The sequence below is a fragment of the Hemicordylus capensis genome, chromosome 3 (assembly GCF_027244095.1).
Source record: "Hemicordylus capensis ecotype Gifberg chromosome 3, rHemCap1.1.pri, whole genome shotgun sequence".
NCBI classification, from domain to species: Eukaryota; Metazoa; Chordata; class Lepidosauria; order Squamata; family Cordylidae; genus Hemicordylus; species Hemicordylus capensis.
The window spans coordinates 205,813,728-205,841,722 of NC_069659.1; the positions used below are offsets into that span (position 1 = coordinate 205,813,728).

Below are 27,995 nucleotides of genomic sequence, written 5' to 3' on the forward strand. Positions count from 1 at the left end.
CACAATTTTTGCTCACTTAACAGTAGAAAATACGATCACAAGTATTATTGCGATTAACATTTTCTGTAGACTTTCTAAGCATTCCCCCCACCCAATATAATTCAAAGTTAAATCATTTTACCACAATGCTCTTTGCTATAATATCTCTTCTATTTTTAAACAATAAATTGAACTCTTTAAGGCACATAATTATATACCATAGATATTTTGTACATTTAGACAAAATGCATAAGAATGGAATCTACATTCCATTTAGAATCAACAGTGAAAATCACAGTGGTCTGATAGTTCTAGATTGCATGGAATTGCTTCTTTTCTTGGATCAAGGGCTGCTCTGGGAAGTGGCTCTGCTCTGAGACACCATAATAATCAGATCTGTGTTTTTGTTTCCTGCACAAGCCGTGAGATGGAGTGATCTGTAACTATAAATGAAAGAAACAGAATATATTAATGTGTTTACAGATGTCCTTCACACTTAATTTTCACAATTGTTTTGTGCACGAACCTGAGCTCTTGTCCACAAAAGTCTATAACACTGATTCAGACATATCACCACAACATATTTTGGCATTTCATGCCCAAGCCATGAGCTCATGCATCCCTCTTCCCTTGGCACACCAACATTTCTGCACTAACTTCAGAGTTCTTGGCAAACTGTAGTTTGCCTTTTCGTGTTAACCAGACAAACTAAGGCTTGTTTTAAGAGTTTGTCCTCAAACCAGGAGGGACAAACCCTTTGAGCAAGTCTTAAGCTTGAGCCTGCTTGTGAACATAATGCTAAACAATTTTTTAACATTGCACCTGAACCAACTCAATATATTTCTTAGTCTTTAAGGTTCTACAGGAACCTTTGTTGTTTAAAGACTTAATTAGATGATATATTAATCAATCAATCAATCAAAGTTTATTACGGTCATTGACCAGTAAGATAACACAGTAACACAATAACTTCAATATGACCAGCCATAGATTAGGAACTATTTGAATAAATTCTCTAACATGTTGTCTAATCTAGGATCAAAGTTTCACAAGGTTTTTCATCAAATATACTTGTCCACAGAAGAATAAGATGGTATAGATTTCTGTTTTGAATTTCCGTGTTTGTTATGCTGTCCTGAGAATAGGAAATGACTGAAAATCCAGTGTTAATTGGTTTACAGCTTATTTTGCCTTTTTCTTCTTTCAGCTTAGCTCACTGTGCATTAGATTGCTGTGGTGGTGGTGGTGGTGCTAGATACTGTAGGGTTGAAATTAAGATTTGGGTACCAGATCCTTCCTTACATTGTCACCAGGACAGATAGTCAGAGGAGGGAATTGCAGGCCCTTCAAGCAGCAAGCAGCACCTTCTTTGCCAGTCAGTTTAGTGCTAGCTCCCAGATTTTTAGAGGCTATAAGAAACCTGTATTTGCAGCCCTTCGAGAGAGCTGCATAAAACCAATTTGAATCTCCAGTACCTACATTCCTTAATCAAAGTTCAACATAAAATGTACTGTCCATGTTGGCAGCATTGTCTGTTTCTGGTAAGCAACAGTGAAGAATCCTGGGAGGGTGGAAGTTGCGAGTATGGAAGTTTGATTTGAAGTTTGAGATTATGAATTTCTCCTCATACTGCAGGTTGTTCAGCATGCTAAATTCACACATTCTCTATGTGCATCCTAAACGAGAATTACGTTCCATGCAGAAAGTAGTTGTGGATAATAGTAGCAACACTGGTCTCCTAGTTGGTTTTTGTAAAGGTGGCATTTACATGATATGTACCCTACCCTTGGGGTGTATGTAAGTAGCCATGGAATTGTTCTATCGCTTCTCGGCCTTTTGGCTAAGATCAAGTGTGGTTCTATAAATTATATTCCCATTCCAAAAAGTTTGAGTCAGTTTCAGCAGAGCACAAGCCAACCATCATGATACAGCTACCTCTTTGTGCTTAGTCTGAGCAATGCAGACAGTACAGGAGCTACATAGGCACAAGCTTGTAATAGTCTTACATTGAATTAGGAGCAGAATAATGTAATTTAAAATTCAGAAACAAGGCAGCTTATCTCAAAACATATTTGTGTATTATGAGGGGTGTAAATTTGCTTTGTGTCCAGGTATGACCAAACTTCAATAGTATAACTTGTGGCCGGCAGGCGATGACATAGAATGTGAGGGGGAATGTAAACTACCACAAGCTGCAGCCAGGAATGTCCCTGGATATGGCATGAAGGCTATCTGCAGGCTCGGAGCAATCTGTGAGACCAGCTTTTGTTCACTGTGCACTTGCATTGTGGAGCAGTGGCCCAGGGGAGATTGTTTCAAGTGGTCTCCTCGTGTCTCTCATAGTTCATAAACTGGTCCTAACCCACCAAACTTTATGAAATCTCGCTTTTAGTAAAGCTGCTACAGCAGCAGACTAGAACAATGGGACATCTCGACCATAAACTGAGCTGTTAGGACACTTACTTAAGGAGAATATTATAGCATTTTCTTTTCTACAAGGATACACTTCCCTCTCAGAAATGACAAGCGTGCCTGTTTAAATTTGTGTTTTACCTCAGTGTTCCAAATCCAATTGCTTCTGATGTATCAGGGGAGAACATTTATGAAGGGACTACAGTGTATAAAGAAAAACATTTTTTCATTTTAGTATCTTCCAGGTCTTTCCAAGCTTCCATTACTTGGGCTGTCACCCCGTCACTGCCTGAGGTGCATTCCAGCTCTCAGCTAAAGAATATGCTTTCCCACTAATGGGGATGTTCTTGCAATGGGAAATGTAATTTTCCACTCCATTACAAGTACTGTGTAAAAGGACCTTTTTCCTCACTGCACACAGATCAGTTCCCAATGAAATCCTATTCACTAAATATTACAATAGCAGACTCCACTTCAAATACAGGTACTTGTCATGACACTGGGCAAACAGCCTGGATCAACCATGAGCAAAACTTGCACATTCAATGTTTGGACGTTCATTACAATTTAACAAAAATGGGGGGGGGGAATCAGCACGCTTAGTGAAGGGAAGCAAGGGAAGGAGGATAAAGAAAAGACTTAATGGTGTGTTCCTCTGACTATTTCCCTGCTGTTTTGCTGTTAAATCTAATGATAATGCCTGTACTAGAAATAAGTCATGTTGTGCCCACGGAAGTGTAATGATGAAAAATAGCCATACCACTTCCTTATAGAAAGCTAGATGTAAAACACTGAAGCAAAACCATAGTGCTTATAATAATATACTTCTGTGTCAGATAATATTGTTCGATAACATGTTTTTCTGTTTCAAAAATTTCAGTAGTACACATTTTGATAATTACATATGAAACTGCCTTTATATTGAATCAGGCCATAGGACTATCTAATCCAATGTTGTCTACTCTGATTGGTGGGGGTTCTCCAAGGCCTCAGGCAAAGGTCGTCCCTAAATGAGCTGTCAGAGATTCTTTTTTGCTGGGGATTGAACCTGGGATTTTCTGCATACAAAGTGAGTGTTCTGTGAGTGACCTATGATCCACATCAGCTTTTGCAGTGGACACAAACTAAGCAAAAACGAGAAACTGAGTAATATTAATCAGCTGTGCTCTGTCGTACACCCCCCTACACAAGAAATGTTTAAGAGAAACTCTTATGTCTCCTGGAAACCCATCAAAGCAGTAACCTATACCCATTCACAAATAACCTATGTGAAATACCATCTTGAATAACAGTGTGAAAGCACAATGGCCAATACCACATATGTGCACACTTCTAAGATATTGGCATTGAGAAGACAAATGGGTCTGGGGCATGTGTATGGTAGGATTCAAGAAAGAATACTTCTGCTACTGAGATACTTGAGGGTTTTGGCAAAACAACAACAACACCAACACTCCAATTGCTTTGGCAGAGATGGACAGAAATTCTAAACAGGCTGATACTTCTGACAAATTTTGCAACATGGTTTGAACTCAGTGGCAATGATGATTGCACCGTCAATCATGGAATTCAGCTTCCAGAACCCATCTAGTTTTAAATCCAAGATTTCCGTCTTTGAAAGTGCGAATGCACCATAATGGTTTGTAGAAATAAATAGATGAAAGGAGTCTGCTAAAAGCTTCTAGCAGCCAGGGTGAGAGACTTTTGTTACCTGGACACTACCTATTACCAGTATTACTGCTGCTGCTACTCCTTCCTTTGATGGCCAGTTTGTGGAATAAACATTAAATACCTAATCTGGCAATGCTGGACACCACCTTGAAAAAGCTGCTGTTGAATTTAATTTGTATCAAATAAATCAAATTTGCTTTGATTTATGGGATAAAATAAGTTCTGAAATATGGATTGTGTTTCTTTATGATGAAATTCAGTTCAGCTCTCTGAGTTATGGGACTTGGGTTTGAGTTGGTTTTGAAACATAAAGTCGTCCAAATGAGATGTTAAAATAACATAAGGTGACCAGTGATTTAACTGCTAGGCAGGTGGGCAAATAAGTAGCATAAAATCAGAGGCAAAGGCAGCTAAGTAGCATAATCTTTAATGATATTGCATATATATCTATATTTCTATTGATTTTCAAAGCATGTTCAGAAACAAATGCTTTAAATTCTTTTGCATCAAGATGAATAAAGACATAGACACAGTATATATATGGATAGATAGTGCAGCAAATGCCTGTCCACAACTTTCATTAAATAACAATGTAGTAGTTTTTACAGAGAAGCTTTTACAGAGTAGTTTTTACAACATACAGGTAGTTGAATAACACACATACTAACAAGCTATATCCCAGGGGGGAATTGATTGGAATTGCTTCCTGTAGATGTTTGTTTCTTGTGCCGTGTCTGGATGTAGGCCACAGTATTCCAGCCAAGGAATACTATGAAGAGCAGGACAGTGAATGGATGAAGGCAGGCCCTCGCCACCCAGCTGCTGTTTCCCCCAGCCTCCTCCCAAGATGGATGCCCAACTAGAGGTTGACCTAACATCCAGCCAGAACACTATCTCAGCAACTGCCCTCAAAGAAAGCTCCCAAGCCCCACACTGCAACCTACCAGCCTGATTTCCATGATGGCATCCAGCTACTCTGGCACTAGCAGGGAGGCAACTCCAAAACTGCATTTCTGTCTCGCCATGAAGCCAACGCCTGTGCAGGCTACCCAGACCAACCCTGAGGTTGTCCAGATACAACTAACTCCAGGGCATGAATGTCTCCTATCACCCCATCCAATTCTTCCCTATTTATAGCAAAATAATATTGGGGCAATATCTTATCAGCTTCCCACCAAAAGGTCTTGGCTATCTCTTTCCGGCCTGTTCAGTTGTTGAGGGAGGGCGCCCAGTCGCCATCTATCCAGCAGACCAAGTTGTGAGGAAGAAGCCTCTTTATCTCTACCAGGTCCCTGGCAACACAAGTAATTAGCTCTGAATCCACCAAGGTTCCCAAGTCATCCTCACTCAAGTGAATAGCTAGAACGTCTGGGGTGCTTCCCTCCTCAGCTTCGTCAAATAAGCAGGGCATCAAATCGGCCCACAGCAACCCTTGCTTAAAAACACAGTGAAAGGTTGCCTCTGGCGCTAGTCCTAGGTTCCAGTCTTGACAAGCCAACTCTGTCCAAAAGGGGATTGTGTGCCCTATAATCCAGATCAAGGCCCAGGTACACCATGATCCATCCACTTGAAAGAAAAGGAAAAAGGCAAGCAGTCAGATCAAAGCCTTGGTGAACCACCACTCCATGGACAGTACACACAAAGGGCTTCTAGGTTTGAGAGTGCCATCTCTCTATCTGTTTGAAGTTTGCCTCCTCAGTGTGCTCCAATGCCACTACTATGGCCACCCCAGTGTGAAAAGTGTGACCTACAATGCTCCATTGGCAATGTAGCTGCTTCGAGGGCACTGTCGAACATCCGAATAAAGTTAAACTGAGTAAGAGGAAGGACATTGTCATGTATAAACAGACATCATCCCCACCCAGGCTATTATGCCAAATACTCCTTCACTGCTGAAGCGGGCACACAGTCAACACTACCTCACTGTACAGCCACAAAAAACTTACCCAATGGATCATTTTAAGACATCCTCAAATGAACCCGGCATATCCCAGCTCCCAGATGTATATCCTGGACAGATAGGGTCCTACCTAGCAAATTGAACTTTTACCTTGGTAGCAGCTCACCCGTAGGTGAGCTCCAAAAAACATTACCAAAAAGGTAGCCCTAAAATCTGACCTGACCCTCCACAGCACAGATAGCAGGCAAAACTTGTAGATCGGCCCTTAAATCTTCAGTATCCAGTAACAGTCTACTGTCTAGCCCCTTCCCAGCTTCCCTAGATGACCCCTGACAAACTTTATGAACCCTACAATCCTGGCAAGAATCAAAGTAACCTGATGCCTTGGCAAACATGGCAAGGCAGGAAGCTGCTGGGTAATTATCCTTAAAGACGATCCTTCTCCAAGCAGAGTGCAGCACATTCCCACAGCACTTCCCTGACCCGAACTGGCCACAAAAATCATGCAAATGCAGAAAACTATGCTTCCCTGGTGGAGGCAGACAATGCCCTCATCCTGTCTCATGTTCCCAAGGTTCCAGGGCTCTACAGGCAGAGGCTCCAGATTCATTGTGGGGTCAGTTTCCTAAACTTCTGGAACTGGAACTGAGAAATGCGTTGGCAATCTCATTGCTGACCCCATGTACATGTTTGGCTAAGAGCAAAATATTATACTGTAACCAAATAAGTACAGATGGCTGAACCAGAATCCTGAGCAAGTGAGAAGATTGAAAATTATCAATTTGTACCACTGCCATGTTGTCACAACAGAAGTTCACAATCCTGTAGGAAAAGTTCCCAAAATAGTTACTGCCAACATTGGAAAAAAACTGCAAAAAAATGAGAGCCCTATTTATGACTGACTTCACACATCAGAAGCCAGTGGGCAGTGGGCCACTTCCTGCACCAATGAAGGCCAAACGCCAGTGAGCCAGCTGCATACAACTGCATCTGAAACTCTTCTTCCCAACAAATTATGTTCCTCTAAGGAAAACCCCATCATACTGTGCCAAATAGCCTTCCCATACCCAAAGGGCTTCCTTAAACCTAGCCAATATGATGATGAGCTGCCACTACTCCAGCCATTATTGCAGAAAGCCTGTGGCAGAAAGTCCAGCCTGCAGGCAAAATTGAAATGCCCTGCCAAAGATTACAGCCCCATAAGGATCACATTCTTCTTCCTTAACACACCACTGATCAAGGCCCTTGGTGAGCTCAGTTGATCCTCTGGCCATTTGGAAACCCCAAAACTGTATCCAGAAGTAAGGCATGATGGCAACCTCTCCTTTTCAAGTGGTAATGGCACCCCTAACTCTTCTATCAGAGCATACAAGACTGCCAGCACTCCCAAACAAGCCAAGGAAGCAGCCTCATCACCGAAAAGGAAGTCATCCTGTAGACATCACTGACCATGAAATCTGTGCATCAGTCCAAGGCAATATCCTAATCCAATAGGAGATTAAAACTCCTGCTTTTCCATTCATGTGCTGGCCCCTGCAGGTGCTTGACTGAACATAGCAGCAAAGAAGCCCATGGCTGCCCACCCTGGGCCACATCTCTAAACCATTCTGGAGCACCTGGAGCAAGTAGAGCACATGTCCTCTCTGTCCCCCGCAACTCTTCCTCTCCATCATGGACACCTGAATCCTCTCTGCCTTCCTTAGGGGAATCCATCATAGCGCTCTCAACCACAGCTGTGGCTGGTGCGGAACTCAATGGCGCCTCTGCCCCAGCAGCCACCCTCTCCTTGTAGCAGGATATCTGCTCAGAGACACCTGCCAGGGTAAACTGGAGCTGCTGATCCACATCTAGGAATCCATCACTGCCACCCTCTGCTCTACGTGGGTCTGCTTCATGTGTAGGTGGAGCTGTACTGCTGCTGCTTCACTTCTTATGCTTGAACTCATTGAATCGCACCTGAACATGTGTGAAACTAATGCTACAACAGAGAAAAGAACCCATGGCAGGGCAACCAGCCTTGCATGTATTCATCCTAACTCTGACTGATTGGGAGCAACATAGTCAACCCAGAAATATTCTCTGCTTTACTGTTTTTCACAAACCATTGCTAGATGGCCTACAACTGGGCAGAAATCCCAAAGCATTGCCCAGCACGTGTCTTCATCGTCTCACTGCAAACATCCCCCTCCCTGTAATTGCTAGGGAGAAGACTCCATTTTGGTGTGCATTTATTTATATTTTAGTGTTGTAGTCAGTTACTAGCAGTAGTGAGATATAGAAACAAAAAGTTAATGACAATCTGCCATTTTTCAGCGTACGACTTGAAGCTTCCTCATAAAGGATTGCTTCGTTATAACAGCTTGTTCTCAGGGGCATAGCCATCAGTGGGCGAATGGGTTCAAAGAACCCGAGCCGCCACCCCTTGCAGCCCTGACACCACCCCTGCGTCTGATGTCAGACCCGGAGGGGTTGGTTTAGCCCCTGAGTGAGGCCCCGTTCGGGAGTTAAATGACCATCGCTGCATTTGCAGTGTGGCTAGGAGCGGCTCTTCCCTGCCTTAAAGGCAGGGGGAGCTGCTTCTGGCCACACTGCGAACACAGTGCTAGCCCCGATCTAGCTCCCAAACGGGGCCGTGTGGTCACGTTCGGGAGTTAGATGGCCAGCGCTGCATTTGCAGTGCAGCCCGGAGAGGCTCTCCTTGCCTTTAAGGCAGGGAACAGCTGCTCCTGGCCATGCTGCAAATGCAGCGATGACCATTTAATTCCCCGTTAAATGGGGAGCCAGACCATGGCTCCTGCATCTGACATCAGACGCGGGGGCATGGCTGCCCCCCCGCATCTGACATCAGACGTAGGGGGCGGGGCAAACGGGGCTGTGGCAGCGGCTGGACATGGGCCGCCGCTGGTCTGGCTCCGCTACTGCTTGTTCTGAATGGTAAAAGGGCAAAGTGTATTCCTCGGAATGTCCTGCTGACAGCAGAGGTAACTCCAAAAGTTCCAAGCACCATCTTGAAATAATTGATGAAACAGTGTGTGTTGTTTTAGGATTATAGCATTTTGTAGTCAACCAGTGCATAATAATTCTAAGAGGATCACTTCAAGGGGACATTATCTTTCCTTTCAAAAGTAATGGCTCAAAGAAACAGTGTTTTAAAGCCACTTTGAGGTTAGAAACCTCTACTAAAGAAGTGAAAGTTAATTTGATTAGAAAAGATGCTTAATTAAGTCTCAGGACTATAACTTTGCCATTAAGGAGAACTCTCGATATCATGCGTTCCACAGGAAGGCAGATTACAGTTTAGAGATAATTACTTCTCTTTCTGAAATGATACTTGTTCTAATTTTATTAAAATGAATATGATCAAGGTCTTCAATCAAATGACAAAGGAAGTAGTCACCCAATTACAGTCTAGCATGGTCAAATACATGTGCTCTATTTCCATGTTATGCAGTAGATCTTAATTAAAACTGCCGTCATTATGTTACAGCTCAGCATAGGAGAAGTTGGACCATGCTCAGGAATATCTACATTGGTGAGGAATTGTGTGAATGAACCTCAGGGTACCTTGCTTTGATTTGTGGCAAATGTGCTGCAGGCAATTTTTGTTGTGTTCTGGTTTGTTGTTCTGCCAGCAAATAAGTGATGATGCCAGCAAATAAGATCAATCATTTTCTATCAGGACTGATCAGCTGCTAGCCTGTGCCACCCCCACCCCCCCGCCCATGTTTCTGTATGGCTTTTGCAAGTCCTACTGAATTTTAATAAAAGTGTGATTATTTTTTTAAAAAAAGCTTTGGCTATTGTTTCACATGTAAGGAAAATATAACATGTTTTCAAGAAGATTCTGAACAGAAGTTCCTTCTAGCTGGCTCTCAATGCCTACATTCGCTTTCCTAACCAACTGTTCTAGTGGCCCAGTATGGAGAGACCTGGTACCTGGTTTCCAATGCTCCTGGTTTGCAAGCCTTTTGGCTATGTGTTCATGGCCTAAAAACAGGCAGCAAGTGGGTGGCAGAAGCACTCTGGAATTCTTTACTTAGGAAGAAGCTGATGATCCCAAAAGACCTTGATTATGTGAAAATAAAAATTTATCCATCTATTATATTAATTCGCCTGGGTGTGCCTTGGAATGTGCGTCCCAGCACCCAGCTGATTGGTTGGGCAGTGGACACGCCTGATTGGCTGAGGTGCACCCAGGAGGATTGGTTGCCACCGCGGCAGGCCTGGTCATGGAGGCCAGAGGTGGTGGCGGGCCCGGCCCGCCCATGGAGGTAAGGCCCAGGAGGGGGGAAAGAAAGTGCAAGGGCAGAAGTGGCGGAGGGGAGGAGAGGCGGCTGGGCCAGGAAGCGGAGACTAGGGCAGAAAGTGGTGGGGGGGAGAGGTAACCGCCGGCCCCAAAGAGCACATAGATGCTCTGTGTGGAGTTGGCTAGTTTATCAATAATCCATGATTTATTGGTCAGAAAGAAGGCAGTGCAATTCCAATTGGAATCATGTTATGTTGTGGCTAGAGTCAGCTTAGCCTTTGCTTGAACAATGGAAGAATCCTCAATCAATATAGAGTTTAGAGTTGCTATTCAGAATTCATGTTGCTTTTATGTGCATTTACAGAACCCTGCCTTTTAAAAATATTTCCTATGGGTGCATTCCTAAGTATTATGGTATGTGTGGGCTATCAATACAGTTTACAAGGTGTTAGAATGTCTGAAATATAAAATTGCTCAGGGTTGCAAGTGGATTATGTCTATAGTACTGACACCAGGATTTGTTATCTAAGACCAGAAGCGTGTGCCAACTTCATTAAAGTTTAAAACTTCACAGTTGAAATATTGCCTTTGACATTATTTTCTAATCTTGGTGTGTTTCCTATTAACCAACCCCACCACCCACTTTTATTTTGCAATGAGCACGCTGATGCAGCATTATTTCTGCTTTAAAAGAACAGCTGCAATAAATGACTCCATTTTTTTCTTGATTAACAAGACTGTCTCTCTCTTTTGTTAGAACCTACAAAATAATTGCTACTGGTGGAAAAATTGCAATCAAGGCTACTCATGGATTATATGATTTTTATGGAGCTCTGCAATTTTCACACCTACTTTTCTGTCACCAAATATTTCAAGAGCATTTCTCCTCCACTTTCCTTTGGTAGCATCCTTTAATCTAATATTATTGATTTGTGTTTTCTTGAAATGCTAGACTTTCTGAAAGGAGGGATTAGATGGTAACATTTGAAAGAAATTTGCCAAGTAGCAGTTTGTTACAAAGTTTGAAAATGTGTATAAGGGAGTCACTAAGAATTTCAGGCCACCTGAAGAAGTGTTGGCTGAAAATGCTATGGTTACCAAATCTGTCTGAAGGGCAGCCATCTTGTCTTTTGATTCCATGACGCTCAAGTATGATTGTATGTGCATATCTTCCCACTTACCACATGCTTTGAAGGTCGAGGGTAACTACTACCAAATCTGTTAATTTGCACTGGAAGGTTATGGCTTCCAATTTGTATTTCTTTACACAGAATGATGACCATGGTGTACTTGTTCTTTTCATGTATTGTTTCCTCAGTTTGCTCCATCCTGTTTTCCATACCACCTGAATACTGGTTGAACTAGGAGAATTTTAAAAACTAATTCCAGAACTGGAGCATGCATAGTTTGTCACAGCTTTCAGTTCATTTGTAACTTTTCCTCCTCCTCCATTCCTGATGTGCACATGTGCATGGATAAAGCTTTGCAAAAAGCAAATTTGGTATGACTACCTCAACATTTTTTCTTGTGCAGAAGGTGCAAAGCCAGCTGAACAGTGGCCTTTGTCTAGCCCCACCGGGGGCTCCTCTAGTCATGCCCCATGCATGTGATGTCATGTGCATGGGGCGTGGCTCGGGCTCCAGAGAGTTGCTGAAATGGATGGGCGAAGAGCTCGCTCAGGCTCTCTGGAGCCCGGACATGGGCGAGGGAGAGCTCGCTCAGGGCTCTCTAGAGCCTGAGCCACACCCACATTTGTGTGTGGTCTTTTTCATTGGCAGCCCGGGTTCTTTGGACCCATTCGCACAATGGTGGCTCCGCCTCTGTTGTGCAGTATTTTCCTAATACACATATGCTCCTGCACACTGATAAAACACCAAACAAAAACTATGTTGATTCCACTTTATCTACATTCTCATCTAGCTCTAAATTTCTTGTGTTGTATAGGGTGTTGGACTTGATGAGCTACAAGGCCCCCTCCAAGATTTTATGACTGGTTTTTTTGTACTGTTTAATCAATGTTCATGTGTGCCTCAGTAATGTGGCGGTCGGTCGGGGGGGAGATATGAAGGAAATGAAAACTATGGAAGAGTCCACATGTACAGCATCCAGACAGAAGGTGCTATTGTTCAAAGCAGCATCAGTTTTCCTCAAAGCAAAAGGGAATGCACCTGGAGGCCTTCCAAACCTTCTCTGTAGGCCACTGCAAATCTTAGACTTCTTTCTCTTTCACTGGTGACACTGAAATCTCTACTGCAACTTCACCAGCTTTCAGTGACGTGGACTGTGCCCTAGACAGGACACAACAACTATTTGTGTTGATTCATTTACCCCTGCTAATTGAGCAAAGAGGCACCCTTTAAAGTGGTAATATTTATATTTAGCAGAGGGAGAGCAACTGTCCATATCCAACCCCAGTACAGCATCCTTCCAGGGGATGTTGCTGTTTTCTACCTTGTGTTTCTTTTTTAGACAGTGAGCTGTTTTGGTACAGGGAACTATCTTATGTCTGTTTCTATGTAAACTACTTTAAGAACCTTTTTAATGAACATCTGTATATAAATATTCCTAGCAATAACTGAAGCAGCTACTAGCCATCAAAAGCCATTCTGCAGGCATCTTCAGTCAGAAATCAAGTGAAACCAAAGTTGGTCTTTTGTTCAGTTAACATTCTGTGGTAGCATTTACATTTCATGAGGTATAAAATGACATGGTGGAGTCTTACCTGTGAAACTCAACTCCTTACTGGCCCTGTAACCACTTAGGTGTAATCTTTATCTAAATGCATTCCATCTGATCCAAAAGGTGCTTTCCCCCCTGTTGTCACCTTTTCTGCCCTCTTCTCTAGATAAGAAATCCCCACCAGAAGCGACAACTCATGTACAGCAGTAGGTAGGATTACTGCTGTCTTGAACGCTTCCAACTCAGTTCCACTATTTATAGATTTGTGTGGCCAGGTGAGGGGTCTTGGCAGTTGTTTGAATCATCTGGAACTCTGAAACAAGCATTCTCTTGTTTATTTAATTTAATTAAATTGTTTATCAATTTGTTTATTCTCTTATTTATTTAATTATTTCTCCATGTAAATCGCTTTGGACATTTTTGTTAAAAAGTGGAATTTAAATATTTCTTGTTGTGAGTTGGTGTGGTCTGGATTGCATTAAAGGATCTGTGTGGGCCTGGCGGATGTGTGGAGAGGAATTGGTCTTTTGTCCTATACCACTTGTGACTCTATGAGGACACAGCATCTGCTGAAAGATGGAGAAGTGAAATCTTTGTTTTTGATAATAGGGTACATGTTCAAGAAAATGGGAGGGCTGCTAGCCTTTGATGGAAACAGAGTGTAGGGATAGATCCAGCAAGGTAGTTCTGAGGAGGTTAAAAAATCCCAATGAAGCTGTTGTTGCACACCTCCCAATATAGTTCACACGTGGGCTGTCTGGTGGTAATTCTTGGTGTAAGAGAAAGTTCTGTTGAGCACATTCTCTTGAGCTGAACGGAATTTGATCTTTGTGTCAATATTTGCCTTTTCAGCAATCTTTTGTTAGGCAGGTGATGTTTGAAGGCGTTTCTCTGTTCCTCTGTTTGAAGTCACCCCCTGTTTCTGCTTAAAATCACCATTTCCACTTTCCACAGAAAAGATACGGGGTGGGTGGATCTTTTCCCCAGGGAATGGAAAAGCAGCTTGGGGTAGGGGACACGTTTTGGTTTTTTTAGCGGATAAAGGGACTTAACTGGGGTGGGGAGAGCTTGAGTATATCCTTCCTACTCACAGACCCTTTGATTCTGACTGCTGCCTCCCACAACTTCTTTTTGTTTATGTTTATGTTGTAAGTCTGGGGACAGTTAGACACAACTACATGTGATGCATAATTTGGCACTTCAAGTAGAGCCTCTATATATACTCTGTAATCCCCACCCCTCATTATGAGTAGCTTGATAAATATTTTTGGCTTAGCTCTGAAACACTCTTTCAAATTAAACGGCAGAGCAAACTACAGTGTGGAGATGAGCAGTGTCTGCATTTGTAATAGCAGTAGCCTCAGGGGTCTGCTGTTTATTTATCAATTGTTAATTGACTCGATGTTTACTCATGATTGCAAACAGATGATTAATTTATCCCAGACTTTTATGACTATGATAGTGAAGAGATCATTAGAAAGAAGGATTATAATAGAGTTCCCTGCACTTACCAGCCTTCTAATAAAGATTGACTAATATAATTAGATATAGCTTTATAACAAATACTATTAAACTGACTCTGGATTTTTATTTAAATGCACTGGCCTGCTATCTTAAACTTATTAGCTGTGTGTGGGTTAAGGAGAACCCCTGCCTGTGCTGTTTACTGTCTCGCCATCAGAGATTAAAGCAGCTGCGTGCTTGAAGGGCAAGTTGTAGCATTATGTTCTTTGTTCAGATACATTTCTATGTCAACCTTCCCCATCATCAAAGTGACTGCCACAAATTAGGGGTGGAGGGCACCCTTTTAGTTGTAGGTTTTTAAATGGGGATAATTTTTAAACTTCAGTGCTGAGGATCAGTTGATTGTGATAACTTAGGGAGCTGGCATTAGGCTCATTTGAAGAGGCTGGCATGTCATTTGCATAAATCCTTTTAATAGAAGGATGGATTAGAATTACCTGGGATTGTATAAAAAGCCCTGTGAAACATTTTCCCCTCCCAGAAAATTCTGTTTCTCTCTTCTATTCTTCATTACGTTTGTGAAGGGCAAAGAAAACAGAATATAGCAAAAGCACACTGAGACTAGGACTGGGGAGACTTGGGTTCAATTCCCAACTCAGCGATGAAGCTCAAGGCATGACTTTGGTCCACTCACTAGTCTAGACATATTGCAGGATGAGGTGGTAGGATGCTGCGTCATCTACAGCAGAAGGTTGCAGATGGAAGATACAATTTTTGAAAGCTTCCTCATGTAAAAATGAAAACACCACAGCAGGAAGACAAATCCAGTTCTAGCCTTCTCCCATTGTGGTTCTTTTCTACTTGCAGAGAGTGGTTCCTTTACATAGAGGTGCATTTAAAACACTTGTAGTGCTGGAGTGGTGCCATCTGTTACCACCTTATCCTGCTGTAAGTACAGATCTAAACCCATCCCTTGGCCTAACCTACTCCTCAGGGTTGATGTCACAAACCCATTTACATTGCCCTGAGCTTGTTGGATGAATGGCTGGATGGATGGGTGACAGGGTAGGATGCTAAGGCTTTTGAGCTGAGCATCACATACTGAACTGATCAGTTTCTTTCCCATGGAAATTTAATCGAGATTAATCAAGAACACCATCTTAAGGGTTCTGCCCCAGATGTTGAAGGAACTGCATGCAGCAAACCATCCTTCATCCTAAAACTGTACAACTGTGCAGATACATTATACAGCAAACCAAAGGGGTAAATTTTGTATGTGTTTTTACAGATCCCTATTAATTTTGCCTATGCTTATAAATGCAGGCCTATGTGGCAAAATAGGGTTGTGAGGGGAGGAAATAAGAGGAATCCAATAAATCTCTACGAATGATCAGTTGTGAAAGAATTATAGGGAAATATCACCTCAGGTTGACATTGTTCTTTAAAAATCAATTATATAAATTCACTCAAGGGCCACTTTGCACATTATGAAATTTGTATTTACAGCATCAGTGCTCACAGTTGAAAGAAGTTCATGTTTTAATTTCACATATTACAGGAAACATAGATTGAATTTGATGACTGCATAACACTTGAAGTGGACATGAAATTTGGGCTGCTTTTAGCAGCCAAAGCCAAACCAGAAGTGTTGATGGAAGCTAATGAATGTTTAGTAGAGATATTCTTATTTCACATGTCTAGTTTCTTGTAACACACCTTTGGGAATTAGGCAGGTTAGACATTTAAGTAAATTAATAATAAAACCACTGATTCTAGATGACTCTAGACTATAAACCCAGTAGCATTAGCTATCCTGTCTGCTTTATGCTCAAGCACATTACTGGGGAGGTATGTCAGTTACCTGGAGAATTATCTAAAGGGCTCGTGTGCTTTTCCATCTAGTTGGATTCTATATTACTCAACAGCAATGACCAATCAGAAGGTATATGATTCCCATCACTCCCTCTGAAACCTTAAGAAAAAATCTAATAGGGATGTGCTCGAACTGTGGCTCAAATCGTGGTGCGAGCACAGTTCGGGAGCTTTAAGAAAGAGGTGCTCTCCACTGCCCCATGCAACGTCCTGCTGGGGTGGCGTGTGTCCCAAGAATTCCTGAATGCTGCCAGCATGCACATAGTGTCCGTGCATGTGCAGGTGCCATTTGTGTGGTCAGCATGATGTTCCTGGGCACACAAATGGCACCCATGCATGTGTGGATGCCGTGGGTGTGCTGGCACCACGCGGAGATTATTGGGATACGCACTGCCCCATCAGGAAACTGCATGGGGCAGTGGAGAGCAGGTAAGGACTACCTGCTTGCCTTTTCCTTAGAGCTCCTGAACTGTGCTCACACCGCATTTCAAGCCACAGTTACTAAGGAAGGAAAAATTAATGTTTTTAATGAAGCTGAGAGAGATTGACCAACTGCCACAACCTGGTCCTCATAGTAAATTACCAATGTTGACATCACAATTAACTTTGTAACTAAAGCTGTCTTAGTAACTGTGTGTCATGGTCACCATGAGACAGCAGGCCATGTTCAGTGAGAAATCCTGGAAACTTCAAGATTGTGGTAAGTCAAGCATTCTCCTCTTAAGTGAGTTCTCCAAACAACCTGGATGTTTCAGATGCAGAACAGAGCTATATATGAAAACTCTTTAACTGTATTTTAAGTTTAGAGGTGATGCCCAGTAGACTAGAGCTCAAGCAGAGACATATGAGACATCCACTCCCATGCCCTTGTCCTCCTGTTGTGACTGTCCTTTGAGGAACTGGGATTCACTCTGTTTTTATACCTACCAAATTCCCTCTTTCCTTCTCCAAAGTTCTTTGAATGCAATGCTTTTGCTGAGAGGTCAGCTTTAATGCTGCCACCTTCTTCAGGACATTTCTTTCTGATCTGCAGTGGTGCTATTGAAGTTAGCCTGTAAGATTGCAGCTCTACAGAGTCATTGGAGAGGGGAAGAAGCCATGCACAGCTGGAGTTGTTCTGGAACTTTTAATTGCAGCTCATCACCCAGAACAATCAAGCCATGGGATTGAATGGAAACACAGCTTGCCCCATTCCACTGAGCGATCAGCTGCAGTAAAATTATGTAAAATACCTCCAGTTGTGTGTGTGTGTTTCTCCCACATCTATGCTGCAGCTGCGTGTAAGTTTACTTAACTAGTTACTGTCTGTCACGTAAGCATGTTTGTTCAAGATACATGGCTTTTAAATATATAGGGGTGTGTGTGTGTACTTGATGAAAAATCTTTCTAATGTGCTACACAAATCTGTTGACAAGATGTTAAAATGTTATGTAATTATTTTTTAAAAGAGAATCTTAGCCTTCGAATGGCCCATTCAGACTTACAGTTGTCCTTTTGCCACAATGGCAAACTCATTCTCAAGTTGCTTGCCATCTGAAACTCTGTATATATGATAAATATATAGTACTATGAAAGATATATAGATCACCTTTAGCTCCTCACCCAGGAAAATAATTAGTGTGAAATAAATATGTAAGCCAATCATAAGAAAAAGGTGGCAGACAGAATACCATATGATCAGCTCCATCCATGCAGCCATGACAACATTTTAACGCTCTTTCCTCATGGATCCATTAAACTAAGTGGGATGCAAACTTGCTAGTGACTCACAAGTAGATATAGTACTGGCACAAATGTACAGCCTTGTGTCATCCAGTAGACCCACATGGGAAGAGCATTCAGATATGCTTGTTGCTATATAGAACTCCAGTTACATGGTGGTGGTTTTATTAACAGCAAATCAGAAAGCAGAACATTTGAGCCAAGTGTCTGATGGTGTCCTGTCCCAAAATCAGGAGTCGGTGAGGTGAGGTGAGGTGAGGTGAGGTGAGGTGAGGTGAGGTGAGGTGAGACAAAACAAGATAGTCAGGGCAGAAGCACCCTGGATAGCTCCTAGTAAGCAACTTAATACATCAAGGGCCAGAGGTGGAATTAGGCAGAGACTAGCTCTATCAAATCCCTTCTGGGCTGTTGTCAACATTGTTGTGCAAGCATGGGGAGTGTGAGGTACCTGTACAGAAGAGACTGGGACATTGGGGGGCTTAGGCTCAGTGAGTACCTTCCAGCTGGCAGTGAGGATCTTCCAGCTGGCAGACTCAGGATTCATCCTGATGTCAGAGATGGGGGATCACTCCTCAGCCTAATTGCTCCACACTAACTCAGAGTCTAACTCCATGCGATTGCTCAGGGCTAGGGTCATGAGAGTTAGGAACCAATAGTGACACACAAAATTCTGTCTTTTGATCAACTCCTACATGTTGGAAACTATGTATTCAATTTATATACTGTCCTTCCTAATGTGGCTCAGGGTGGTTTACATTAAAATAAAAAACACATAATAAAACACTCAAAAACATTTAAAGCAGATAAAAATTAAAACTATATATCATTAAAAGCCAGGCTAAAAAGATGGGTCTTTATGGCTTTCCTGAAGGCCTCCTAGGAAGATAATCCTCGTATATCCACAGCCTCGGGGTGACAACAGAGAAGGCCCAATCCCAGGTCGCCACCAGATGAACTGGTGGCACCCGAAGATGGACCCTCCTGATTATCTAAATGAGTGGTGGGGAACTTGTAGAGAAAGGCGCTACCCAGACCTAAGCCATTCAGGGCTTTAAAGGTAATAACCAGCACTTTGTACTTTACCAGAAATATATCAGCAACCAGTGCAACTGTTAAAAAACAGGAATAATGTGGTCTCTCCAGGACACCCCAGAGACCAATCTGGCTGCCGCATTTTGAACTAACAGGTTTCTGAACTATGTACAAAGGCAGCCCTAAATAGAGTGCATTGCAGTAGTCTAACCTGGAGGTTAGCAGCTGGTGTATCAATGTTTTAGGTCATTCTCCCCAATGGAATGGGTGGAGTTGTCACAGCTCATAAAAAGCACTCCTGGCCACAGGGTCAGTCTCAGGCACCAGGATGAGACCCGGGTCCTACAGACCTTTTCTTTCTGGGGGAGTGTAATCTCACCCAAAACTGGAAGTTTTATCCCATCTTGCAGATTACAACCCCCAACAATGAGCACCTCTGTCTTGCTTGGATTCAGCTTTAGTTCATTATGCCTCATCCATCCCTTATGTAGGCAGGCATTTCAGGGGTGAATGCCATTTCCTGATATTGATGACAAGGAGAAATAGATTTGGATGTCAGCATATTGATAACACCCAGCACCAAATCTCCTGATGACCTCACCCAGTGGTTTAATGTAGATGTTAAAAAGCACTGGTGACAGACTGTAGCCCTGAGGTACTCCATATAGCAGCTCCCATTTTGAAGGGCAACTGTCACCACTCGCCACTATCTGAAATCTACCTGAGACATAGGAGCGGAACCATTGCAAAACAGTGCCTCCTATCCCCAAATCCCTCAGGCTGGCCTATAGTTATCCATCACCATGGGATCCAGAGCAGGTTTCCTATGAACCACTTAACCACGTCTTAAGAGTCTCTAACCACTGCCTCCTTCAAACAAGGTGGCATCCTGCCCTCCCTCAGTGAAGTATTAATGATATCAACTAGGCTAGCTCCAACAACGTCCCTTCAAGATGGAAATCAGCCATGTTGGGCAAGGATTGAAAAAACAGGTGGTAGGCTGTACTGCTTGTTAAGGGAACTGCTCCAGGGTGATTGGCAAACACCACTAAATGCATTTGGATTTTGTGTGGCGAAATAGCGAGCTGGGGTGGAGCAGTCCCAAGTCAGAATCATTTTTGTGCAAAGTTCTGGTCCCGGGGAAATGAACTGACAGAGAGGTTGAAGTTCAAAATAAAGAAAAGTTTTATTTGAGGTTCAGGGGTACAATGGAATAAGAAAGTTGATTAAAGCAATATTACTACTAAAAATACCTTACAAAGAATAACCAGATACTTGCAAAAAGGCAATTTAGCTTAGTGTTTGAATTAAATGACTTCCAGTTTGGCTAGAGAAAAGAAGGCTTTAGAGAAACAGGTTTTTGCATTTAAGGAAAGAGCAGGGGTAGGGAGACCCCCGACCAACACGAGTAGACCCCTAACTGGGAGACTGTAAGCAGCTTCCTGGGCTCGGAGGTTTCTCCAGGATGCCCTGCGCGGGGCATCCTGGAACTTCCGGGGGCCACACGACTCCCGATCCCCACAGCCCCCGCTGGCTCCGTGAAGGAGCCAGCAGTCATGTGGGCGGCTGATCTGGCTGCACAGGGCTGCCTGGTGATCATTTGCGGGGAGGCTCACTGATCATGAGACTCACCTCATTGTTTCCGGAAACAGATTTGAAACAGAAGGGGCTTGAGTTAAACCCCTAACAATCCAGAACAGCACTGCTGAACGAGAACTTGCAGATGCAATATGCGCAGAATAAAATCGCTTCCTTGCTGCATGTATTGCCTCAGAATGGGCCTTCAAATGGGCTCTATGCTTTGTCTTATCAAACTCAAGATGAGTCCTCCTCTATTTGCACTCCAGTCATCTATCTTACTGCTTCAGGTCTCATAGCTCTCTTTTGTATACCATGGAGCTGATTTTGAAGTGGGTTGGATAGGACGCTAAGGAGTGATTCCATCTACTGCCCTTTTAAGTTTCCTGTTCCAGGTATCCACCAGGGCATCGACAGAATCACCGGCAGAACCAATTCCAAAACCCTCCAAGGTCCTTTGGAATCCTACTGGATCCAATAACCTTCTTGGGTGGACCATTCTAATAGTTCCACCACCACTGCTGGGGTCAGATGTGACTGTGAAGCCAATATTAACCAGGAAGTGGTCTGTCCATGACAGTGGGAAAACTACAGGAGACCCCATCCACGGAACACAACAGAACACACATGGAACACTGATCTGAGCAAAATACCACATCAAGTGTGTGGCCAGCAACATGCATAGGTCCTAGGACTAATTGGTATAGGCCCATAGTTGTCATAGCTGCTATGAACTCCTGAGAAGCACCAGATAAACCAATCCCAAAGTGGATGTTAAAATCACTCAGCACCAAAAGCCTGGGCAACTCCAACACCAACTCAGCAACCACCTCCATCAGCTCAGTTAGGGAGTCTATTAGGCAGTGGGGTGGACAGTACACCAACAGAATCCTCAATTTATCCCAAGTCTCCAACCTCAGTTACACACACTCAATATAAGTCAATTCCTTCACTGGGATCCTGGAAAGTTAAATGCTACTTGTATGGACCACAACCACTCCACCACCTTGCCCACTTCCCCTAACTTGCTTAGCAATGAAGTACCCTGGGGGAAGAAGTTGGGTCCACAAAGGTCTCAGGTATACAAGCTGGGTTGACTTGTATATTACAGTCATGAGGTTAACTTGAAGGAATCAGCAATAATTTTTGTGCAGTTTATTTTTCCCCAGACCTATAGTCCCACCCACCCCTTTTTAATAAGTAAAACACTATACGTTATGTAATGGTAACTAGGATGCATTTTGTCTCTGACAATGTTTGAAGAAATAATGTATGGAAGACATGATAACAAAGGCTTCTTCTCTATCTGCAGATATGAATTAGTTGAAACAGATTTTATTTAAGGTGTTTTTATAGTTCACTTCTAGATCTTTCCTCTTCCATTTAGCATGCATAATGGGCAGTGGTTTGGAAAAGTAAAACAACTTTCTTTTTTAACCTTATGTTAGAGGATTTCATTTTTAATGGAGATGGTGGCTGACATCCAGAATAACACAGTGCTTGTGCTGCTAATGCTGTCCTGGTGCTAGTGGGGAAGGGCTGGCACGTTTTCAGCTGGCACAGTGGACTTCAGAGGGATTGACGAAAAGTTTGAGATTCAGGACAGAGCCAGCTCCCACATATTCATGTCTGCACCGTTTGACTATCTGCACAAGGCTTTCGTTATTTGTCATTCATACTTTGATCATGGTTGCAGGCTACTATGAAGAAAACGATTTATTCAGTGGGAGGGTGAAGTTACTTATTTATATAGCACGACCCATGTATGTAGGTGAGATTCCTTCTTTGAAGGGCTCACAATCTAGAGGGACATAAGGGAGACAGTGGGGCATGAGGAGGGCAATGTAGACCTTGGGTTAGGGCGGTATAAAAATGTGCTAAATAAATAAATAAATGGAATCAGGAGATACAGGTGAAACTTGAAAAATTAGAATATCGTGTAAAAGTTCATTAATTTCAGTAATGCAAATGATCATCACAATTATAACAAATTAAGGCTCGACTTATCTCGCTTTGCATGTAATGCGTCTGTCTCATATATCAGTTTCACCTTTTAATTTGCATTACTGAAATTAATGGACTTTTGCACGATATTCTAATTTTTCGAGTTTCACCTGTAAACAGAAGAAGAAGATGTAACTATTTCAATTATACTGTATATACCAATTGACATGGTGTGCAGCCAGGCGAAGGGAGGGTATTGCAACACTGCAGCTGTGGACACCGAAGCAGTTGTGCTCCCTGTGTTATTGTCGTTTCTCCCATTTTGGCAAATAGGAGAAACTATGGTAACACTGGTAGCTCAACCGCCATCCTCTGCAGCAGCTCTGCAGCTTCGGTGGCCACAGCAGCCGTGACGCAATGCCCTCTTGTTCCCAATAGGGCTGCGCGGAATGTCTGCCACTTAGACTTAGTTGAAGAACGATAAAAGTAGGATAGGGGGATATGAATTCAATGTGTAGAATGTCACTGTGTGAAGGCTATGCACAAATTCACATCAAAAGGGGATTTTGCATATTGATTGCTCTGTATGGGTAACTGACAAACTGACCTTTGTCAGGCATTTGATGCATTGCCTAGTGAATATATATCATCTCTAAAGGCATTTTGTGCATTTGCTGGGAAATATGCATAATCTTAAAGTGGAAGATATGTACATTGATGGGTGGGCCCCTGTGTACCCTAACGTGTTGACATTGTCCTGCACATTATCCAAAATTATTTGGAGACTCTGCATGCTAACTGTGCAGAGTGCCTTGTTCATGCACTCAGTGTTTATGCAAACTCTCCACACCACTCGCATAAACTGCAACATAATCTGTCATCCAAACATGAAGACAATTAAGGAGAAATAAAGTAAGCCTACCAGATCCTTTGGTATACTTAACCACTGGATTCTACAAGGATGGGCAGTGACTTGCAGAACAAGGATCAGCGTAGAACATTGGGCCTTGAAATTGGGGACATAATGAACAACACACATGGGTTAGACTATCTTATTGCTGAGAAGTCTTTCAATTTTGAAATTTCATAAATGCTGCGGTATATAAGCATCATCCTTGCCATTTACCTTTCAACTAGGATGCCCACCAGTTAATCAAATCATCTTTATTAAGGTCTTAGACCAGCATAAAGTACAGGGGATAAAATGATGCACAAGATATAAAAGACATAAATGGTATAAAAGGCATATGAAGGCTTAAAAACATGACAGTAGTATAGAGTAACAAAAAGCCCTATATAAAGCTATAAAAGCTATAAATACTGTAAAGCTGTAAAAAGCTGTAAAACTATCCAAGCTACACAATGTGAAAGCTAGAGATGGGCCCGGACCGGTCCGGAGGCCATTCTAAAGGCCTCCGGAACGGTCTGGACCTAGGAGGTCCAGTTCGGTTGGTTGGGGGCTTTAAGAGCGGGTGGAGGGTTTACTTACCCCTCCCGCCTCTTTCCCGTAGTAATTGGGGTGGCATGATACCTCCCTGCCGCCCCTTCCCCGCTGCTGCTCTGCAAAACTCCCAGAAGTCCTTTGCGCGCGCACATGTCACAGAGATGTGAAGCACGTGCACAACGTGTGCATGCGCAAAGGACTTCTGGGAGTTTTGCAGAGCAGCAGCGGGGAAGGGGCGGCAGGGAGGTATCCTGCTGCCCCAATTACTATGGGAAAGAGGCGGGAGGGGTAAGTAAACCCTCCACCCGCTCTTAAAGCCATCCCCCACCCCAGTGCCGGACCACAGTTTGGCAGTTCGGTGCACACTCCTAGTGAAAGCTACAAAACTGTAAAAGACTGTAAGATTATCAAACTATAAAACTGTTATACTTCTGTGTAGCACATTTTTAAAATGCAGGAGGCACGTTGGGACTGTGTTATGAAGTTGGGTGCTGTGTCCGGCCTGGCTAAGACCTGCTGCCTGTCAGGACTCGACAGATTTTACACGCTGCCATGCAGATCCTGGCAACATTATGCGTGATGTTGGGCTTAGCATCAGGGAGCAGCAGAGAGGTGTAAAAGTGGATTGAGCAACCTGGAAACTTGAGTAGTAACATAGGATGAGGGAGACAGATGTCTCTGTAGATCCACCAGTTAAACCATTTTAGTTAATTGAGCTCTCTCTTAACCTATTTACATTTAAATATAATTAATATTCCATGTTCCTAGTGTTAAAACTTATTCATGTATGTGTTCACATCCTGCAACCAAAGCCTCAATATAGATGATAGCACTGTTTAGCCTGTTAGTGTCTGGGATATTTTATTCTTGTTGCAGTGGCCATTGCCAACAGATATAAGACCAGGGATGTATAATCCCTGCTAACTTGGCAAAGAGGCACCTTTTAACGTGGTGATTCTCTTTATTTAGTAGAGGAAGAATAACTGGCCCTATCCACCCCCAGCACAGTACCTCCAGTGACTGTTGCTGGGGTCTATCTTGTGTTTCTTTTTTAGATTGTGAGCCCTTTGGGGACAGGGATCCAACTTATTTATTTATTATTTCTCTGTGTAAACTGCCCTGAGCCATTTTTGGAATGGTGGTATAGAAATCAAATAAACAAACCAACCAACAAACAAACCAACAAATAAATATAAGTTGGATGCTCTGATGTCTAAATCTTAGATAATTACTTAGAACTGATGTTTTCATTTGAGTATTGAAACATATATTATTTTAAGAAATCTTTGCAATACTTCTGCAAGGTAAGTGAGTATTATGCCCATACTATAGATACAAAGGGGCAGACTGAGGCTAAGAGAGTATGACTTGCCTGAGGCCATCTATTGATTTCATAGTGGAGGGAAGATTTGAACATGAGGCTTGCTGTTTTAGAGCTCAGTCATACACTAGCTGTCCTTGCTAGCAAGACTTTTTCACCAGAGCTGTTATATATTTTTTGATGTAGAAGGATTGTGGAAAATGGAAATTATATTTGAAGAGATGCTAAAAATCTCTCAGGACTTGCGCGCGGCCTGCATTCTCTGGTGCTTATTTAAACAATATGGGCTGGATAGTGTGTGTCTGACTTGGAGTGAAATCACTGGGCTTATAAGTTTCATTATTTACAGGAAAGAAATTAGCAAGAGTGGGTAGGGTGAAAGTAACTGTAATCTCAAAGCTCTCTGTGGAATTGTGGTCCAGCTTGCTGTGTCTATGCAGTTTAGCCCCCACAACATTTACAAATAGACAAGAACTAGCAAAAGATCATGAAGTCAGCAGATGATTTGCAAAGCAAAGGATTAACTCAACTGCTGTTTGTTCTTTCTAATTCTCTCTGTTTATATTAGACCAAAAGGGGAAGTTGACAGTTGTATTACAGTGTCAGAGCATGTATGAGATTGAAATAAGATGGTTTTAAGGAAGCCAAATAAAGTCCTCATTTTGGAAAGGGCTAGATTATCTTCCTTTCAAAATGGTGGTTCCCTGCCAGATTTTCTAAACTTCTTACTAAGTGTGGTTCAAGCAAAGTGTTCCCCTCATTTTTGAGATCATCAGAATAGGCTCTGCTCTGAGTGCCCCAGCCATCTGAAGTGCGATGGATGGTAATGGGGAGCCAATCCTTCTCTATGGTGGTGTCTTCCTTCCTACAGAGCCCTTTCCCATTAGCTCATTGAGACTTTAAGGAAATGGATGAAGACATTTGAGTCTAAGCAGGGGTTTTCTTTGATGTTGAAGATGTTGTTTTTATGTTAAGATATTGTTGTTGATTAGCTTGCTGTTTTGGTTATGTTCAGAGCTGGTCTGCCCGCTAGGTGAACTAGGCAGTTGCCTAGGGTGCCAAGCAGGCAGAAGTGGTGATGTCCAGGGTAGGGTTGTGCGGTCCGGTCTGGGGGTTCGTGGTCAAACTGAACCTCCCCCCCGGTTCCATCAGACCTGAACCGGACCGCCGGTCTGGCAGGTCCGCAAACTTTCTTTCTTTTTTCTTTTTTAAAAATAAAGTTAAGGAAGTACCTGTAGCCTCTTCGGGGGGCTTGCTGAAGCCGCGAGGGGTGGTGGTGGTTCGTGCGGGTTCCCTCTTACCCTGCCGGCCCTCCTCATCACCGCCACGGCCAGGTAACTGAAGCCTTTTTGGTCCTTTCAGGCCTCGGTAAGAGCGAGCGACCACCATTTTCAGGCCTCGGTAAGAGTGAGAGGCTGCTAAGGCCTCGCAGAGGGCATTTGCGCATGTGAGGCGGCCGCCAAAATGGCGGCTGCTTGCTCTTACCGAGGCCCGAAAGGGCCAAAAAGGCTTCAGTTACCCGGCTGTGGCAGTGATGGAGGGCTGGCGGGGGGAGAGGGAACCCGCATGGAACCCCACCACCACCATGGCTTCAGCAAGCCCCCAAAGGGACTACAGATACTTCCTTAACTTTTAACTTTTTTTTTTTTAGAAAGTTTGCGGACCAGTCTGAGACCAGACCGGACCATGGGGGCCAATTGGGGGCCAGACCGAACTGGCCTGGTTCCGTTTGAGGCTGGTCCGGCCTCAAACTGAACTGGGCCAGACAGTTCTGTGCACACCCCTAGTCCAGGGTCAAGTGTGGTATGCCATGTCTGCCTACCTGCCCTCCGTGCTGCTGCCTCCACCACCTGTTGCTTTTGTGGCAAGTTATAATGATTTTACTGCACAACATGGCAACATTGTTATAACCAGCTGTAAAAGTGGTGTGTGGCAGTGGCAAGGTATATTAGTTGGTGGTGGTGAATGCCCACCCTGGCCGCCTACTTTCCCACTTTCCCTTCTGGCCGCTGCCACCTCCTTTGCCATCTCCACCCACCCATAATTCATCATGAAAGTGGCAGATGGAGGTGGCCAGAGGCGTAACAATGGGGGCAGGCAGGGCACATGCCCTGGGCGCCATTGCAGGGAGGGGCACAAAACACCTTCCATGCCCCGCCCCTCACCCCCAACCACTACAATTAAAAACATATTTTTTAATTTTTTTATCCCCCCCATTCAATCCCGCCGATGCCATGGCTGGCCACCCCCCCCCCCCCACAAGCAGGACTCACTCACTACGGTCCAGAGCATGCGCGCAGTACCTCGGCTGAGCTACTGGGAACCCCGCCCCAGCGAGTACTTGCCATTTATTTCAGGCAGCATTTGCAGCAAGCCCGGCCTGAAATGATGCAGAAGAGCTTGCTCAGGCTCTTCAGAGCTCAAGGCTATGCCCCTTTGCACGTGGCCATGCCCCATTTTGTGACATCACAAAAGTGGGCGTGGCCTCAGGTTCCAAAGAGCCTGAGCAAGCTCTTCTGTGTCATTTCAGGCCGGGCTTGCTTCCTGGAAGCATCTATTCTTCCTTTCTCTCCCTCTCTGGACGCTTTCAGGCTGCAAACGCTGCCTGAAAAGGTGCATCATTGCCAAGGGCAAGTGCTCGCTTGCAGAGGCTCATAGTAGCCGGTGGGGGGGGACCAGAACTGGACCAGAATTGACAGCAACTGACCACCAGAAGTTCTTCCAGACAAGA

At 43.5% G+C, this 27,995-nt stretch overlaps 1 protein-coding gene and 1 long non-coding RNA gene across 2 annotated transcripts in view; one reads left to right on the top strand and one right to left on the bottom strand.

Moving 5' to 3' along the window:
• Positions 1-27,706, bottom strand: LOC128350443 (uncharacterized). The gene is made up of 3 exons (XR_008319327.1): positions 27,568-27,706; positions 23,422-23,505; positions 1-422 (listed from the first exon to the last, which is right to left on the bottom strand). It is a non-coding gene; the product is annotated as an uncharacterized LOC128350443 (long non-coding RNA).
• LRMDA (leucine rich melanocyte differentiation associated) overlaps positions 1-27,995 on the top strand; it is a 603,331-nt gene that overhangs the window by 245,988 nt on the left and 329,348 nt on the right. The gene's annotated exons all lie outside the window — the stretch shown is intronic.